Raw genomic sequence first — 18,542 nt, 5'->3', positions numbered from 1 at the left:
TGTTGCATCATGACTAGGAGACTTATATTATGGAAAAATGTTTCGTAGAAATCAAAATAAAAAATTCTCACTCAGAAAAACTGATTGCACTAAATTTGTAGCAAGTAACTCATTGAAATAAACATGAAATTGATGTTAAAAGACTTCAATAGTCTTTCTTTTTTTTTTTACAGTGAAGGTTAGTTGTAAATTATTTACAAGAAAGCAGTATTTCATGTTTTGTACTACCTATGTCTTTGTAACTGTTTGACAAACTTACTTGCAATTTCTGAGTAAAAATTATTTCTACGTTCAATATAAACCCTGCAGAACTGTGGATGGGTTAGTGGTGCAGTGTACGTACTGTAGGGCAGAGAAGCACTGCTGGCGATGGAGGAAGTGTCACTGCATGTGGACGCGCTTGGGTGAGGGCGGGGAGGGGCCCATTTCAGTCTTGACCAGCTCTGGCTTGCTCTCCGTTCTGCCAACAAGAACAAGCATAACTTTTAGCATAAATCCCTCCATGCACGTGTCTGGTCACAGATGAACGGTCATCTTACTTGATCTCCTGTGTCTTGGTGTTCTTCTCCATGTTCTTCAGGCTCTCTGGCGAGCGGAGCTGGAAGCGGCAGCTGTCGTTCATGTTCCACACGGACTCCAACAGGACGCCCACTTTAGGGATCCCAGCGTTTACGGAGAAGGCCACAGCGCCAGCGTGATATAGAGGGTTATTCCTCAGGCACACCTACGGGAAGTGAGATGTCATCAACTGGTAATCCTCAACTGGGGTGGGCGTTATAGCAAAAATGTGTGTTTTTCACGATCCACAATCACTTATCACAATTCCGTTAGTTCATAAGACTATTTTGCATGTTTCTGAACCATACAGAACTAATTACGCTATTTAACTTTTTTTTTGTCACATTAGGGACATATGATCAAAAGATGCTCAACATGACCAAAATATACCAAATTCACTTTCAATGATTGAATAATTCACTGAATGATAGAATAATGATTGAAAACATAATAATTGTGTCATTAGAAATAAGATCCAAAATACAAATTACAAATAATTAGGGTCTGGATATTTGTTTACATTTTTTCAACTCCACATATCAAAAAACCAATTCTTATCTAACTTTGGTTTTAATTACAAAAAAAGAAATACTCAAAGCTTAGCCTACTAAAGCATATCTAGGCTATAATCACTAAACTGCCAACTCAGGTCTATTTAAAGGGATAGTTCACCCAAAAATGAAAATTCTGTCATCATTTACTCACCCTCGTTTCTTTCTTATGTTGAACATAAAAAAAAAAATACTATGGAAGCAGGGCTCCAAACAAAAAAAATCGAGCAAGGAGCCATTGGCTCCTATAAGAAAAAAACTTAGGAGCCAAATAATTTTTTTAGGTGCCACAGAATAAACATGTTTTATTTATTTTACGATTATTATTATATATTTATTTACATTTTAACATTTCAGTCATACTGTCATGTGTCTCATCTTTTCTTGACTTTATCAGCATTTTAATCCATCTTGTAGATGACCTGGGAACTAAGGTTCACTTAAAGTGGGAACTAAATGTCTTTTCCAGCTTTAAATCTACAGTCACAAAGAATTGTTCATTACACAGAGTCTGTACCAGTATCATGGAGCATAAGCATCACTTGGCCACTGAGTGTAGCTTGTGCTCCTCCTCAGAGACGTCTCTACGTGGTGGCCAGGGGTGGCACCGGCCCCCCCTGAAATTTGGCTGGCCACCCCAGGTGCCCACCCCCCACCAGATGTCTTGCGATAGCCTTGTTTTTAGTAAATTTCTAACTGCATCTGGCAGTGGCGGATCCTGGCATGTGTAGCTGCCTAGGGCCGCTTTCTTCTCCTCTTTATACTTAATTTTAGGCGGTTTCTATAGCGTGATATTTGACATATCGAGAGCGCATAATGTTATGTGATCCATGTAATGCGCGAGCACGAATCTCCACTTGCAAGTGGATTTCCTTCACTCACACAAAACTGGATGTGTTGCTTTTAAAATATACATTGTTCTTCTATGAATTGGCTCTGCTTTTGCTCAGAGATTACGTGTATGCTCAAACGTTTTTTGCATCACTGAAGACTAGAAGCGCTTTTTTCTAATTCAGATGAGGAGTAGGCTTATCTCACTAAATGGAAAGCAAGCTGATTATAGTCAGCCTCAGTTATTTATTTTATTAATAGCCTACTTATTTTAGTTAAGTGCTTAACTTATAAATATGCATTTATTCAATTGTTTTATTAAGTGCATTTGTATTTTGTTGTTTTTGTATATAGTTTTGCAATTAAAGCGTATTAACCAGGTTCCAGAAATAATCACTGAGGGTGCTTCTAAAATTAGTGAATGCCCATTTTCACATAATGCCCATTTTCACATGTGAATCCCACATGAATATGCAGATGTCATTCCCGAAACTTTGCAACGTGTGTGTGGCTGAAAAACAAAGTTTTACATTTTAAATGGATCATAGACTAGAAAGCTTGCAAAGAGTGCTCATTACCACTAAAAAAGCTGTCACTCTTTGTTTAGTGAGTGTATACACGATGCATTTTAACATACGTCGTGCCGCAAACCATAACCCCACGCATTCACGCAATAAAAGAACACAGACCAAGATCTTGTTTAGAACAAGCCATATTAGTAATTATTATAAACGAGAATTGTTAACGATATTGCCAATATCCACACAGCTGACAGCTTTACCTTTACCTGATAGTTTGTTCAAGTTGTGCATGAAATAGACGCTGTATTTTCTGCACTTTCCCTTCTTACGTCTCCGTCATCTCTCTCTCGCTGCACAGCGGAGCTGCGTTTATCAGACTGTGTGCGTCAGCTCTGATGTGCGGCAGAGAAGAGGACTGTCTGAAACTCTCTTTCTTTTTCCACTAAAACTTTGATGCGCATCGTCTCAGTTTTAATACGTGAACATAACAAAAGATTTGATCGCAAAACAATTAGGAAAAAAGGCATTACATTCAAATTTTTAAGTTTTTAAGTATATGTAAATATATACCCAGATAGCAATAACACTCGGGCTGATTCTGGCTGAAATGCGTCTCTGTCGGTTCAGTCTCGGCATCGGTGAGAAGATAATGGGCCAGAGCCATGCCGACTCTACAAAACACGTCTGGCTGAAAGACGGCTTTTTCTCCATGGGCCGATCTTGGCCTGAAAGCTGTTGTATGTGCGGCAGGTCCTCACTCGGTGTAGTTGTGTGGATTAACCTTCGGCCCGAGTTCGTTTTATCACAGACGGACGCTGCTAGAATGAAGTAAATCATCCGCCTGAGAAAACTTTAGCGGTTAAATCCCGAGGAGCTTTCGGCGGGTAGTCGACATTGGCGACCTCAGCAAAAACGTCACTCGCAAAATAATATTTATGGTCGCAAATGCGACTGTTTTAGTCGCAGTTTGGAGCCCTGGGAAGTCAATGGCAACCACGAACTGTTTGAATACCAGCAATCTTCAAAATATCTTCCTTTTTAACATTTTTGGGTGAACTATCCCTTTAACTGTAGCATTCAAATAAACACTCAACAGTCTTCACTGTATGACTTAATTATACGATTTTTATTAAAATACTGAAGTTATTCAGTCAAGAGCAATGAGTGATTTTGATTAAAATTAAGAGACAGCAGAAGATATTTTAGGCTACTGTCACTTTAAGACCAAAAGAGCAAATCTAATATACTGACATGCATCTGATTCCTTTCCCAACGGTTTAGATGTCCAATTAAGACAAAACCGATTGCGTTTATGTGAATACTTGGCAAGTCTGGCTTTATTTTGTGTGCATCTGGCCATTCAAGCCCAATAATCTATCAATTCACACTTCATATCATTGCAACAGCAATATATCATAAGATCACCCAGCCTTAAATCACAAAAAAAGAACGAGTTTGCAAACAACATCATCACGTTCCTCACCTGAGTTCCTACTGTGATGTTGGGTATAGAAGAGATGCCCGCACTGGACTTTGGCTTCTTGTTCTTGGCTCTGGCCTTTTCAAGCATCTTTTTCCGTTGACTAAAAGGCACAACACCCCTAAAGGAAAAAGACACTCAGAATTTATTCACACATCACAAGCAGCACATCTCAAGCTATCAAACACGCTCCTGCCTGCTCACCACCAGTAAAGGCTGCTCTCCAGCTGGGCGCAGGTGTACAGGGCACAACAGTGCAGAGAGATGATACGCTCTCCCTGCAGCTCCGGGAACATTTGTGCGCCATGTTCTAGTTTAGCAGCAACAGTGCTCAGAGTTTCATCCACCCATGTCGCCACCTACACAATACAAGTTCATGTAAGTTTGAGATCTGAGGACATTGTGTCCGCACACTCCTGTCCAATGATTTTTTTCTAACTCGTTCCCATGTAAATAAATAAATAAATGTCTTCTACCTTGTTACTTTCGGTGGCCACAGTGGCTCTGATACTGTTGGCAGACAGGTGGGTGATCTTTTCATTGGTCAAGCCCAGGAAAGGAACACGAGGGTGATGTATAGAAGGATTCTACGAAAGCGCAACGATTTATGAGATTCAATTCGATCAAATCAAAGTGACAGGAATTGTTTGTTCGATGTGTGTTTCGAATCTTACTTGTGCGTTTCTGTAAGGTTCGGGCTCATTCCACTTCCACTGATACAGTTCACCTTTGGTACTGACGGCAACCATCTCAGAGTACAAAGCCCCAATGCTGACAAACTTTGTTACATAGTCCTAAAGAATCACAGATCTCAGGATATATAGCAACTCTACAAATAAAACATGATTCCAAAGAAATCTGACTTATAACCTAAAGTGTAATCCAAACAGGCCGGCCATTAAATCAATTAAGGATGTGCAAGATTAAAAGGAGTACTAATAAATGCAGTTTAAAAGACTCATGCCAAGTACTTAGAAAATATAATCTGATATTAGTTTCTGAAACTTTTTATGAGACTTAAAAGTTGATTTAATGACTCCAAAAAAAATCAGGGTTATTTTTGTTAACTGAAAATGAAAAACTAAAACAAAAAAGCATTGTTACTTTAAATAAAATAAACAACATAGAATTAAAATTTGGTTACTTTATTTCAGCTATGAGCCAAGATATTTCTAATTTTCGTTTAACTTGGGAGTACTAGAATAACTAAAACTGAAGTAAAAATTGTATACTTCAAAAAAAAAAAAAAAAATTCACTAAAATGAATTGACGACAAATTTTATATAAATAAGACCTTATCATTACTTTAAAATTTAAATAATCTGATACACAAAAAAAACAAGTAAAACTGAACTAATCTTCCAATGTTATAAAAAAAAAAAAAAAAAAAAAAAAAACTTTCTTGACTTCCAGTTATGAGAATCTAAATGGGTAACAAATAAAACATTATGCTAAACAATTTTTTACCTCGAACATTTTAGCGTTTAATAAGACATGGACTCAACAAAAAAAAATATCTTCTTTCATACTCCCAGAAGAAATAAAGAAAAAAAAAACAGGTCTGAAACTAAATGACCACGTTTACATTTTTGGAAAAACTATGACTAGGTCAAGACTTAAAATGCACCACAGAAATCTCAAGTAGGGATGCACTGAATGTTCGGCAACCGAAAATACTCGGCTGAAAAATAGTGAGGAAAAAAAGCTCTTTCTGTGTTCGGCCGAATAAGCGAAAAGAGCAAATAAATTGTGTCAGACAATGACATGACGTGATCAAATAGAGGGATGCGCTAATGCAGCAAACGTCGGCAGTGTGGGGCATTCAAACTGTCTGAGAAAGACGTAGAAATCAATATAAGCAACGACAGCGAAACACTGCTTACTGCTGCATCTCATGTCTCTGATGAGAAAAGGAAGGGGCGATTGTTGCTGGTTACAGTATAATGATTGAAATAGCGAAACGCCCTCAAACAATTACGAAATAAACTGCAGAATGTTATGTTTTCTAACATGTTTTGTGCTGTCGCTTTAAGACCTGCACACATCTAAAATAGAGGCACGCATCCGTTTCTCTCTCTTAACCGTTTACTTTCACTTGAATCATAACAAATAGTATTTAAGGATTTTTTTATTAATTTTTACAAGGTATTTTAATTCGGTGCATCCCTAATCTGAAGTTTCTCATTCTAGGGCACTGAAGGCTTAAAGGCCCACCTTATCAGGCCACCACTGGAGCTCTTCGCCCAGAGTGACGGGGCTCTGCAGCGGCACGCTCTTCTTGTCAAGGCTGGGCTCTCCCTCGCGGCTGGTGGAGCCACGCTCCGCATCGAAGGAGGCTCCATCCAGCCACCTCCTCTCACGCAGCCTCAGGACCGACTCCCGCTCGCGGAGGCAGTTCAGAGTCTCGCTCTAAGGGATAGAGAGGAGAACTGGTATGCAATAGGGTCACACCAGTGGGATAACAGTAAGCCACTCTCTGGGAAAGACCCTCTCGAATAGTGAGATTTTCATACAAATTACAATTAATAAGACTGTGTTAGTTAGGTCTAATTCTGCTGTACTTCTTGTGACACCAACCACCGAGAAACAACTGATCGTCGAAAAATACGTTCACTTTGGGTGAAAAGAATCCATGATCATTTTAGGTAATGATCCATAATTTTATTATAAGTAAAATAAAGCTACATATGGACGCTGTATAGGCTGGCTCTGTCAGTTGGTGGGTTGCAATATCAGCCGAAAACATCTTGTTGACGGGGGTGTCTAGCATTAGCTGAGCTGTATAGGTATAAACTGCAGGGTCTTATGGGTAAACTGTCTGCACTGCAGGGCCTTTCGCAGAGAGCTCACGAGGGGGAAACGACGACTATGACCATGCAGGACAACTGGACACATAGCTCTCAAAAGCCACGGACACTCTCACACAACACAAACATGCAGCAAGGCATCTCAAAAGATGGCTGATCATAAAGCACTCGGTTCACAGATGCTGGATTATGAACATGTAATTTGAAATGAAATGAAAGCATATTTCTGGACTGCTTTATTTGCATGTGATTAAAAAAATACGACGCAGGACCTGACCCAAACTTGCTCTTAAGTTCAGTAATTAACAGTTGCAAAGCAACATTGTAACCTGATGCATTATTACAGAACTCAGCTGGTTCCAATCAGAAATTTAACTCTTAGTTTTACCGTTTCGTTTTAAAGTTTTGCATAATGGGCATCTAAATTTATTTGTTATGATTAATCTTTTCAGTTTTAAACCAACAGCATCTTCCGCATCTGCATGAATGTGTTGCGAGTTGTGACTTTATTTATTAAAAATACAGCGTTAGCGATGTACGTAGTGGTTGTGGCACAAGCATTTCCACAAATCTTGCTAAATGGCTTCATGACACTGAGTGTGTGCAGGCATGACTGTGTGTTTTAGCCTTTACCTCGTGAAGAGCCGAGACGAGACAAGGAAGAGCGTCGGAAAGAGGGGTAGCCGAAGTAGCTGATGTCCTCAGAGAACATGGCGTCCGCGTCAATGATCACGCTGGGGTGCGCGGAGGTGAATGTCCGCGTCTAGCAGTGACATCAAGTCTTCTGTGGAAGTATGAAAGGTATTGTCAGAAAAGTTTGTTAAAATCTTGAGCGTCATAACCGTGACCCATCTTCGGTGTCTGTTTACCTCCAGGTAAGTAGGACTCGCTGGCCGTGTCATCTCCGTCATCTCCGTCCTCGTCGTCTCTGCTCAGCAGGTTGTTCACAGCCAAGTTCACGTCAAGGTTTGTGCGCTGCAGCTCTCGAATGATGACACTCCTGGACTTTCCCTGAAGAACCACCTGGGCCTGGTTGGGGAAGCAAAGCGACATTACAAAGCAGGTCTGGAACACGTCATCCCAAAATGAATTAAATAACGAATTTAATTAATATTAAAAATATAGTATTAATTTAGTATATTCTATTACTTTTTATTATTTTTGTTAACTGCATAAAGCCCAGTTTTATTGAAAACTATCTTTAGCAATTAATAAAATAATTATAAATGCATGCAAAACATTTTGAAACAAGGTTTGTAGTATAAATGCAATATTTTACATTTAGTCATTTAGCAGACGCTTTTATCCGAAGCGATTTACAAATGAGGACAACGGAAGCAATCAAAATCAACAAGAGGGAGCAATGATTTTGCTTTATTTTTTTTTTTTATTTAGCTTTATAATGTAAACTTATGTTTCTAAAATTTTATTAATGTGAAAAGCTATAGTAATTGTTTTGTAGTATTTATACTTCAAACCTTTACACACATAATGTTTTGCATGTATTTTTATTTGTTAATATGGTTTTGTTAATATATTATATACTGTAGCATTTATATTTCAAACAATGCACAATGATTGGCATGCTTATTTGTTAAAAATATTTTTCAATACATTTGTTTACTATACTGTACATTATATTATACACACATTACGTAATATTGTAGTATTTATATTTCAACCTTTACACACAATGATTTGCATGCATTAATATTTGTTAAAAATTTTACATATTTTTCAATACAACGAATGCAGGCAATAATCATCAAAAGAATTGTTAGTTGCAGCCCTAGGTGTATCGCTAAATAACCAAAAAAAAAATTCAGCTTTTGTTTATTTTATTATTTCCGTTTAATTGTATGTCTAAAGCTTAAATGCTATGAGATTCTCAATTGTGAATGTAAAAAGCTGAACTTATTAAGCAGAGCTATGGCCAGCACATCCAACTTAAACAGTAAAAATCAGGAATGTGGAAGAGGCCCATGAAGCGAGTGTTACCTGAGAGATGAGCTCCTCTGGGATGACGGAGGCTGGAATTACTGGCTGTGGCTGACTGCCCAGAAGGCCAGAGCCTCGATCTCTGCCAGTGCGGATCACGCGGGTCTGTCTGCGTGAATCACGGGCTGCTGTGGAGGACCGGCCTGAAGATCCTCCTCCTCCAGCACCTCCTCCAGCGCCCCCTCCGCTCCCGCTGCCTCCTCCCGTGCCTCCACCACTGCTGGCTCCGCCTCCACTGCTGCCTCCATTTACTCCTGAACTCCAGCGGCTCCTGTCAGGCACAGCGACTATCAGGATCAGTATACGGCCAACAAGATTCTCTCTGCATCTGATATTAAACTCCAACAGCCCACTTCTAAGGACTAGTTTCATATTCCGTGTCTTGTGAGCATGAGAGAATTAAGATGATTTAATCAGTTTAAAACAAACTCACTCAAACGCTAATTGTGCATTCATATATTTTTATGTTTTAGAATTTATCATCAAGCAGTTTTACTATGTAATACATCATGTATAACAGAAATTTGATTGTTTATTACGGTATATATATTTATATATATATATATATATATATATATATATATATATAATATTGTATAATTATAAATGTTATATACTATATTAGTATTGTTTTATATGATGATATACAATTATATAATATATAAATATTTCTGTTTGTTACTATGCATATTCATAGTGATTCATTAAATGCAAATTATGAAATATTGTTCCCTTTTCATTTAGCGAAAAACTGATGATAATGTACTTTACGATAATAATCATTGAATCTAGTCAAAAAGTTGAAAAATACCAGTTTATTTATATATAGCACAGCTCAACAAGCATACTTTAGAAAAACATTGAATTTGAATTTAATTTCTTATTAGTAATTGAGCATTTCACACATAAAATAAACATGTTTCTGGAAATGGGTTTGAAGTGTGAATATTTTCAGGTGGGGATTTTATTGCATGCAAACAAAACAGCAAAATCATCTTTAAAAAGGTTATTTTATACCTAAAGGCAGCACAGCACGTGTGCCTGCCAACGTTACCTGATGGCTGCAATTCTGATAGCCCTGCCACAACTTACCCAAGGGTGTTGCCTGCCAGTCTGCCCAGTGTGTCAGAACCAGACAGGAACCAGGGCGGATCACTAGTCCTGCCTGGCCTGGAGCTCCTTCCTGCCCCTGAGACACTGCTCAACTTTGAACTGGAAACAAAAGATGGGAGATCAGTTACAATCCTATAATCCCACATGTGGGACCATCACAGAGCCTGGAAAGCCCAGGCCTACGAGCCAATCGTGGGGCGACTAACATGGCAACACCCTTGGGAATCAGAACTGACTGCAGCTCATTCCTCAGGCAAGAGCTGTAGGAAAGGCTGGCAGGGAACTGCTAAAGATTTCCCCTAAATCATGTGCCATCATGCCCGCAAAATATTTCAGTCGTATACAAACACCAAGGATTTCTTGAGGTTCACAAAAGGGGATTTGCAATGCTGCGACAATGCCTCGATCCCAAAATAAAGGCATGAAAAGAAGCACTAACCCACCTCCTCAGTTCAAACAAAAATGCACAAACAAACTACTGCAATAAGCATTGGACATGCCATTTTTGTAGTTTACTTTCAAAAAATGGTCTTTTCGTACTCGGAAGATTTGAATTTTAAGAGTTACAATATATTTTTATGTCTTAAATTAAAATTTTCTGTACCACCAAATATTAAAGTGTTTATAAGGTAGTGTTGCAACATGCTTGCATGTGTATTTGGTTTTCACCACTTCAGTAATAAAACACCACTGCTGATAAAACCAGACAACATAAGCTGGCCCCATCTAATCTACAGGCTTCAGACTGAGTTCCTTCCATTTGAACTACTTCATAAAATTCCCTCGCTTCCATCACTAAGAATATAATGCAAGCACATTTTTTCCCATGCAACTGTTAGGCTACAACTTTGGAATAATTACTTCATCATTATACAGTGCTCATATGTAAGCATATTTACAGTACGCTAACACAAAAAAACCTTTAATCATATAAGCTGGGTAATGGCGGTGAAATTTCAGCACACTTGAAACAGAATAAAGACAAACTTAATACATAAACCCAGAGCAATTATAACCAGAAGGGGCAGATCTAGAGCTATTTTGCATGCCAGCTCATACATGCATTTTCCATGCATCTAACAGGAGTATTAATTTCTCACCCATCATTGCCATCGGGCTTGCTGAGCTCCAGTCGGTCGGGCTGGACGGCAAAGTTTATCCTGCAGATACGTCCATCCTGAAACAAAAAAGTATGTCATTTTCGGCATTGCTTTGTTTTCGTTAAAAAAACTCATTTTATATTCATCCTCCTATTGTTCCAATCCCATATACTTTTCTTTTTTTTCAATGCAACACAAAAGCACAATTTTCTAAGAAATTGTGCATTTGTCTTTTATGTACAACAGTACATAGTGAACTGATAAACTTCAAACACAACAAAAAAAGGTTCTTTTGAAGCTTAAAAAACAGTCTCTTTGAAATTCAGTATTATGGAAATTGCTTCAAATTCAATGCAAGTCACTCTGGATAAAAAGGTCTGCCAAATGCATAAATGTAAATGTAATGGTTAAGAGCAAAAACCAGCAAACTGGTCTGGAACAACATGAGTACCAGCAAATACCGTAATATTCATTTTAGGGATGACACGATTACTGGTTTGATGATAAATCATGATAAAATTCCCCTCGGTTAGTACTGCCATTTCATATTTTACAGACTTTGATTTTGACTAAAGGGGGACTTTAAATACAAAACTTAGTGAAATGATTTATGTTTCAGTACTTTTTGAACATTTCCAGCCCATTTTAACAATACCGTGATAATTTAGGTCACTATAATCGTGATAAGAAATTGTCATACCGTTACATCTCTAATACATATTTAGAGTAATTTATTGCTTTAAAATACAATGACGCACATGAAAAAAACAAAACACTTCAGGTTTATAAAAAAGCCTGAAATAATGCATGATATAAAGTAACAGCGCTGCATAATAAAGGTTACCTCAAGGAGAAATCCAGCATGATTTGGTCCAACCACACACTGCTTAAGTTTGGCCTGCTCCAATGGAATAAGGTGTGGATGACTGCCGTGTGGACAGAGAAATATTAGTCAAGTGTTTTTACAAAACTCTATACTTCATTGATGTGGAAAGAACTCTAAAACCGCCGGGCTTAAAACGCAACGCTTGGTAAAACATACCTGTTACAGTTGTATTTGTTGAGCTTTTCCGACACTTCACGAAGCCTGTAAGAAACATCAAAGGCATGTGATGCACTGGGCTTATAAAAGAGACTCAATGTCCACAGTAAATATAATTAATCAATCAAACTGAGGAACAGATCATGGCTTATGGTCAGAAAAAACCAAGTGCCCTTCATTTCACCATTCACTTTATCCTGGGCATTTGACACTTATTCCGGTCATGTTTAAATACTAATAATACTTTAATATACATATGCATAACGCATTTCGAAAATGCAATTTCAAACAACTTAATGAATCAGAATAATGAATGTTCAAATAAACCTGGAGGCCTAGTTTCAGTTCAAAAACAAACGACCTCTAAGTCATCAAACATTTGTAATAAACATGCAAAGATTTGTAATGCTTTCACTCGCTATAACGATTTCACAATTTATCAGTAAAATGATTAGTCTAAATTAGTTATTACTTGCAAAATTCAATCAACGTTGATTGATGATATGACACTTATGCATAAAAATATCACAGAGAGGAAGTTAGTCAATATCACACAAAGAGTGCCAGTTTTCACCTCTAAAAGTCATAATGAAAGATTTACGTTTTAGACACAATATTGCCTGTGGCCTGTTTTTGCTCTATTTTGCCAACAAAATTATAATTCCAAACACAGCCACAGCACTGTTTTGCATCTCTGAGCAACATGACAGTGTTTAGTTCCTGAATGAATCACCCATTAAATAATTTGGTTCAATCGCAACGACTCACTCATTAACGGTGACTTGCTGCCAGCTACTGGCGGTTTTAATTACACATCTTTTTCATTTTTAAAATAATTGTAAATATTACTATTCAATGTTTTGTGTTTAAAACAACAAAATATTATTTATGCATTTGTAACCGCAGGTTAAATGCATTCATGTCCCTCTGAGAAAAATAGCTTTATAAAGGTAAAAATACCAATAAAATGTAAAAATCAATTTAAAACTTATTGGAAAAGGTGAATTTCTATCACTGCTGTGAACTGACCAGCATACAGATTATAAAGGATATCAAAAACAAGTTTCTCACACACACACCAGTTCGTAGAAAGACATTTAAGAGGGTTTATTCTCCAAATAACTAATTTCATGTTGCAGAAAAATGTGTCTAGAAATTGTGTATGGACTCGTTATTGTTCCAAGTTAGTTACCTTCCTGTCCAGTGATTTTTGCCTCTTAAAATGTCACAAAGCCTTTCAAGAAGAGAGTAAAGCTTGAGTTAGGCTGAAACTCGAAGAGTTAAGTTGCACGACATAAGTGCAATGTTTAGGTATTATTGTTATTTTGATTTATGCCTCAGTTTCAGTTTGTACTGTTTACCTTTTTTAAAGTAATGTGAAATTTATTTTTATATTTCTTGATTTATGTCTTATTTTTAGGTTGTAATGTTTACCTTAACGTAATGTAAAGAAGATTTTTGTATTTGTATTTTTTTTTTTGATACATTTGTATTTGACTAAAAACTAAAAATGAGTCTCTGCTGAAAATCTTCTTTTCATTACGAATGATTTCATTTTTCCATGCCGCAAGATAATAGCCCTTAAAACCAATGACTGGGTATGAAAATAAAGAGGTTTTAGGCCAATCAGATGCATACGATTTCCACCAGGAAACCTTGGGTATGAGTGCCCCAGGGACAAAAAAACACTTTGAAGGCCGCATGGTGTGTCGTAGCTCTCATACGAGTAAATGCAGATGCACAGCAGACAGCGACATGAGGATAGATGTGATTCTTACAGCAGCGTGCAAACGGCTCCAAATTGGCTGAGGAAAAAAGATTTCTCTCAGATGTTGGCCAACTTTAGTCCTTCAAGCTCTTGGACAAAAAGTGTGTCATAAACCTGCTGTAAAAGAGCAAAAATGGCTGCATACCAAAATCTAGTGCGCTGCCTAGAAAGGCAGCATTTTAAGGCATCATACACTTTTCATCTAGAGCATTTCAATTATTTTAAAGACACAGGGCTGCTGTCTATCTAGTGCATTCCAAATAAGTCCCTTACGATGTTTCATTTCAGTTAAGATGCTCACTTAGTAGGCAGCTCACTAGGTTTTGGAACAGAGCCAATGTTTTGCTTGGCATACTTGGCACACTAGTACAGCAACATGCCTACAGCATCATCTGAACAATGATAAGCGATAGAGACGACTTCTGAACACAAACATCATGATGTTTACAAACGATAAGACATTTTTCAAATTACATAATCAAGTTATTACATACGATCACCTAAACCCATCAGTAAGGTCTTCAGATTCTCGTCTCACTTCAATACAATCAATACTGAACCACTCTCTGTATATGACCTCTGTATGAAAACAAGAGCAAAGCTCCCGCAAAAAAGCTCCCCCTTTGTCCAAGTACTTTAAAAACAAACCAAAAACAACATGAATATGCTCTCCCACAATACTATAATGCATAGCACAGCATCTTATAATGGCAGGGAAATATTGCCAAAAATTGTGTATAAATGCAAACACATGCATACACAAGCTTTTTAATGCAGGCTCTTCAAAAAGCCCAAGATCAGCGACATCGTACTGCAATGTGCACAGTCTAAGCGACTGAGATCATGCTGAATCTAGCATGAAGGGGACACGTGTGCAGAAAGGTCCCTAGTTTCCTGTCAACGCAGCGCAGCAGAAAAGCCTTCAAGTCACGGCTCATTATTGCAAGACATATCAGCGGACAATGAAGGATGGCGGTCTCCGTGTACACGCTGAAACGTTAATGACTAGTGCAAGCACACATCCGTTCTGGGATGACAGATAGTAATGAACAAGAAAACCTAAACGTAGTGGCGAGAAATGCAAGAGCGTGATAACACGTAGGGCACTAAGCGTCCAAACAAAATGGCTCAAAACTGCGTTTAATCTAGATGCATGTTTTTCCCTTTGTTGGACATGATTACTTTTTGATGCATGAAGTGACGGTTCATAACACTAACGTAACATTTCCATGCACTGATTAAATAAATGGCTTACGATTCTTTATTATCAAGACTATCGATTGCCCAAATGGCACCATTTACCAAAACGAACGGCACCAAAAATAATATTACACTGCTGCATACTAAATCACTCACACACAAGAATGTTTTACACTTCTATAATCAAAATAAAAAATAAACTTTTTTTGAATGTGGTGCATCTGTCAATTTAAATAAAATCAAAAACGCAATATGGCTTGTGATCTGTATGAGTGTTTAGAATAAACATGCCTTTATTCTAGTGTCAAAATGAAAAAAAAACTATTTAGTGATGATTTATCTATGTCACCCATGGTTAGCCTGGTTTTACAAAACTGATGTCAAAATAAGCATTTTAAGGGATTTGGGTGAACTGCATTGGGAAAAACCCAACACAGAAGCTTAAAGGGTTAGTTCACCCAAATATTAAAATTAAGTCATTAATGACTCACCCTCATGTCGTTCCAAACCCGTAAGACCTCCGTTCATCTTCGGAACACAGTTTAAGATATTTAAGATTTAGTCCGAGAGCTTTCTGTCCCTCCATTGAAAATGTATGTACGGTATACTGTCCACGTCCAGAAAGGCAATAAAAACATCTTCAAAGTAGTCCATGTGACATCAGAGGGTCCGTTAGAATTTTGCTGAAGCATCGAAAATACATTTTGCTCCAAAAATAACAAAAATTACGACTTTATTCAGGATTGTCTTCTCTTCCGGGTCTGTTGTGAACACGACTGCTGTGACTGTTGATGTACGACGCTGCTGACGTATTTTCTGGTTCGCCCAATAACAAAGAAAACACGTCAGCAGCGTCGTACATCAGCGGCGTCACTGCAGTGTTGTGAACGCGCTCACAACAGACCCGGAAGAGAAGAAAATGCTGAATAAAGTAGTCATTTTTGCTATTTTTGGACCAAAATGTATTTTCGATGCTTCAACAAATTCTAACGGACCCTCGGATGTCACATGGACTACTTTGATGATGTTTTTATTACCTTTCCGGACATGGACAGTATCTCAGTGTTACACATGCAGCTGTCATCAGACTCCATCACCAACTATCAACCATTTTGACTAATCAAGTTAACGATATTTAGCTCCTTTATAACGTTTCAAGACATGTAACGTCACTGAAAGACACTCTGGTTAAACTAGAGCTTTTGGCATTGGATTTCTACGTCATGAAAAGAGACAAACAAACAAAGCATAACATTAAACTCAAAGATCCTTTATCCAGATCATCTTCAGTTCAAAATATAAGTGTTAGAAATCACTGTTCAGCGCTGGATATGAAACAAACCAGAGGGGCACACGACAAAACACGTTTCAGACTAGCTGTGATGTGATTTCGACCAACTTTATGAGGATAAATTAATTAAACGGATGAGCTCGCGCAGTGCTAACGGCTAACCGGCTAACCTGAGAGGATTTTTATTCAGCGATTCTTATCGCATTCACACGGCGTATCATAAAAAACACGAGTTAAATGTAATATATAAATCGTATATTTAAAATTAAAGTCTTAATTTGATGTGTAAAGGCATAAATTCATCGCAGTTCCCTCTCTTTTCGCCTCCCCATCCCCCAACCCGCATTGTGTCTCCAGTCAAGCCGGGCCTCGTTATTTTTAGACCCAAATGTCCAACCTTGAGCGCTTGCAGAAGACATAAAATACCCCAGATATTTTATTAACTACATTTAAATGCGCTTTCACCTCATCCAGAGGTAAATACAGATCGCAAACCGCTCTTTCGTATAAATACCTGTCATTTAGCTGGTCTTCGGTCCCGGGTAACGGGTGCACCACGAAGTGAATGGACGTCATGGGCTCGGTCCCGGGTAAATTATTTTGTGGTGGGCTTTTCTCTTTTCTTCAGGGGTCGGGTTTGACAATGTGTGTTTTCTTCTCCGAAAGCAACCTAAGAGCTGAAATATACAACCTCCTCATCCACATGCCGCCATCTTAACTCTGTTTAAGCTTCTTTGGGTCTGTTGGGCAGGATGATGCGCGTGTGACGGCGACGCTGATTGGTTGAGACTCAGCATGTGTCGGCGAAGCGGATTGGTTGGAGGGGATAAAGGACGGGGAAGGGGGCGGGGCTCGCGGGTCAATTCCCATGTGTTGTCATTGTGTTGTGGGCGAATGCTCTGTCATTGTAGTAAATATACGACTGTGTTATCTGCATTCAGTCGTGATACGAAGCTCTTCTTTGGCTGCTTTACAGTTCGAATCGATATTTAGCCCATGACAGAGTTATCAGGCATTTCATACTTCTGAGACACAAAGTCTAGAACTTGATTGAGCCCCTGAGACATGATGCTTTGTGGCATATAGGTTGGCACCCATAGGAATAAAGCAATGATGTCATGCCCACCTGCCTTACAAACACACACCTTTTCCACCTGTAACTGTGCTTTGCATGCATTCAAAGGTGTTCAATGTTAAGAAATTATGTTAATGTCAAACTTGCTGTCAGAAATTCACTCAAATGTCAAAATTTAGTATTTGCATCTATTTGATAAAAACCTTTTTTTGTGGCGCATTGTATGTATATTCAATTAATAACTAGTAAATCTAAATCTTTTAATTTTAATCATAAAACACCAAATATACATATATATATATATATATATATATATATATATTATATAATATAGATAATATATATATATATATATATATATATATATATATATATATAATAGAAAAGCTGTAAATAAATGCCCATAGCAGTTAGACCATTTGCCAGGGAGAATGTGCATATAACGTCCAGCAGGTGGCAGGTTTTGCTTCATTTCAAAAGTATATTTATATAAGAGCATATTATCTATTTTATTTCACCTCTATTACAGGACAACTAAAGAAAAGGCTCTCATCTTACCGAAACTTCTCTTTTCTTTTGAATGAAATTAAGACCAACAAAAAAATAATATATATTATATTTTTGTCATTATTATTATATAGTTTTTAAAATCTATATATCAATATCGGATAGTTAATTTTGTTTTTATTTTATATTTCTCTTTATTGTGCCTATGTGATGCACTTTCAGTTACCATTGAAATAAATTGTAGAAACTGATTTTTTAAAAGGTCAGTTTTCTTCACAAACTATAGGTTCATCATTCAGAATCATCAGCTCAACATGCCAACATGTCTTTCCTTTGTTTATTTTATTCAGTTTATTTATTTCATTAAACCATTTTTGATTAATGGTAAAATGGAGATATTAGCTTTAGGACAATGACATGAAATATCTGTGTGAGCTCATCTTTAGTGACTTCAACACTCTCAAGGACAATCAGTGTGGAGGTTTAAGTTATTTTTAACCAAAACTTTGTTTAGTGGGTTAAAGAGTGACTTTCTGTAAACACATCACATACTGTACTGGGAATCATGTGGGTGCTCAGGTTTAGTGCACTTTTTACTCCACACTCATCTTTCTTTATGCAATAAAATAATTTCAAGTCATATTCAATATTTCTTGTCTATTTTTTTATTTTATAAATAGTGTCTCATTAAGTTTGCAGT

General features: G+C 37.5%; 1 protein-coding gene and 1 pseudogene across 1 annotated transcript in view; both read right to left on the bottom strand.

Moving 5' to 3' along the window:
- LOC109079963 overlaps nt 1-17,022 on the bottom strand; it is a 41,906-nt pseudogene extending 24,884 nt beyond the window's left edge.
- LOC109051680 (fatty acid-binding protein 10-A, liver basic) overlaps nt 1-18,542 on the bottom strand; it is a 677,383-nt gene that overhangs the window by 429,770 nt on the left and 229,071 nt on the right. The window lies entirely within an intron of this gene.

Source organism: Cyprinus carpio, chromosome B16 (assembly GCF_018340385.1).
Source record: "Cyprinus carpio isolate SPL01 chromosome B16, ASM1834038v1, whole genome shotgun sequence".
In the NCBI taxonomy this organism is placed as follows: domain Eukaryota; kingdom Metazoa; phylum Chordata; class Actinopteri; order Cypriniformes; family Cyprinidae; genus Cyprinus; species Cyprinus carpio.
Note: the sequence above shows the minus strand (reverse complement) of the source record. Positions and strands in the feature narration are given on the sequence as shown.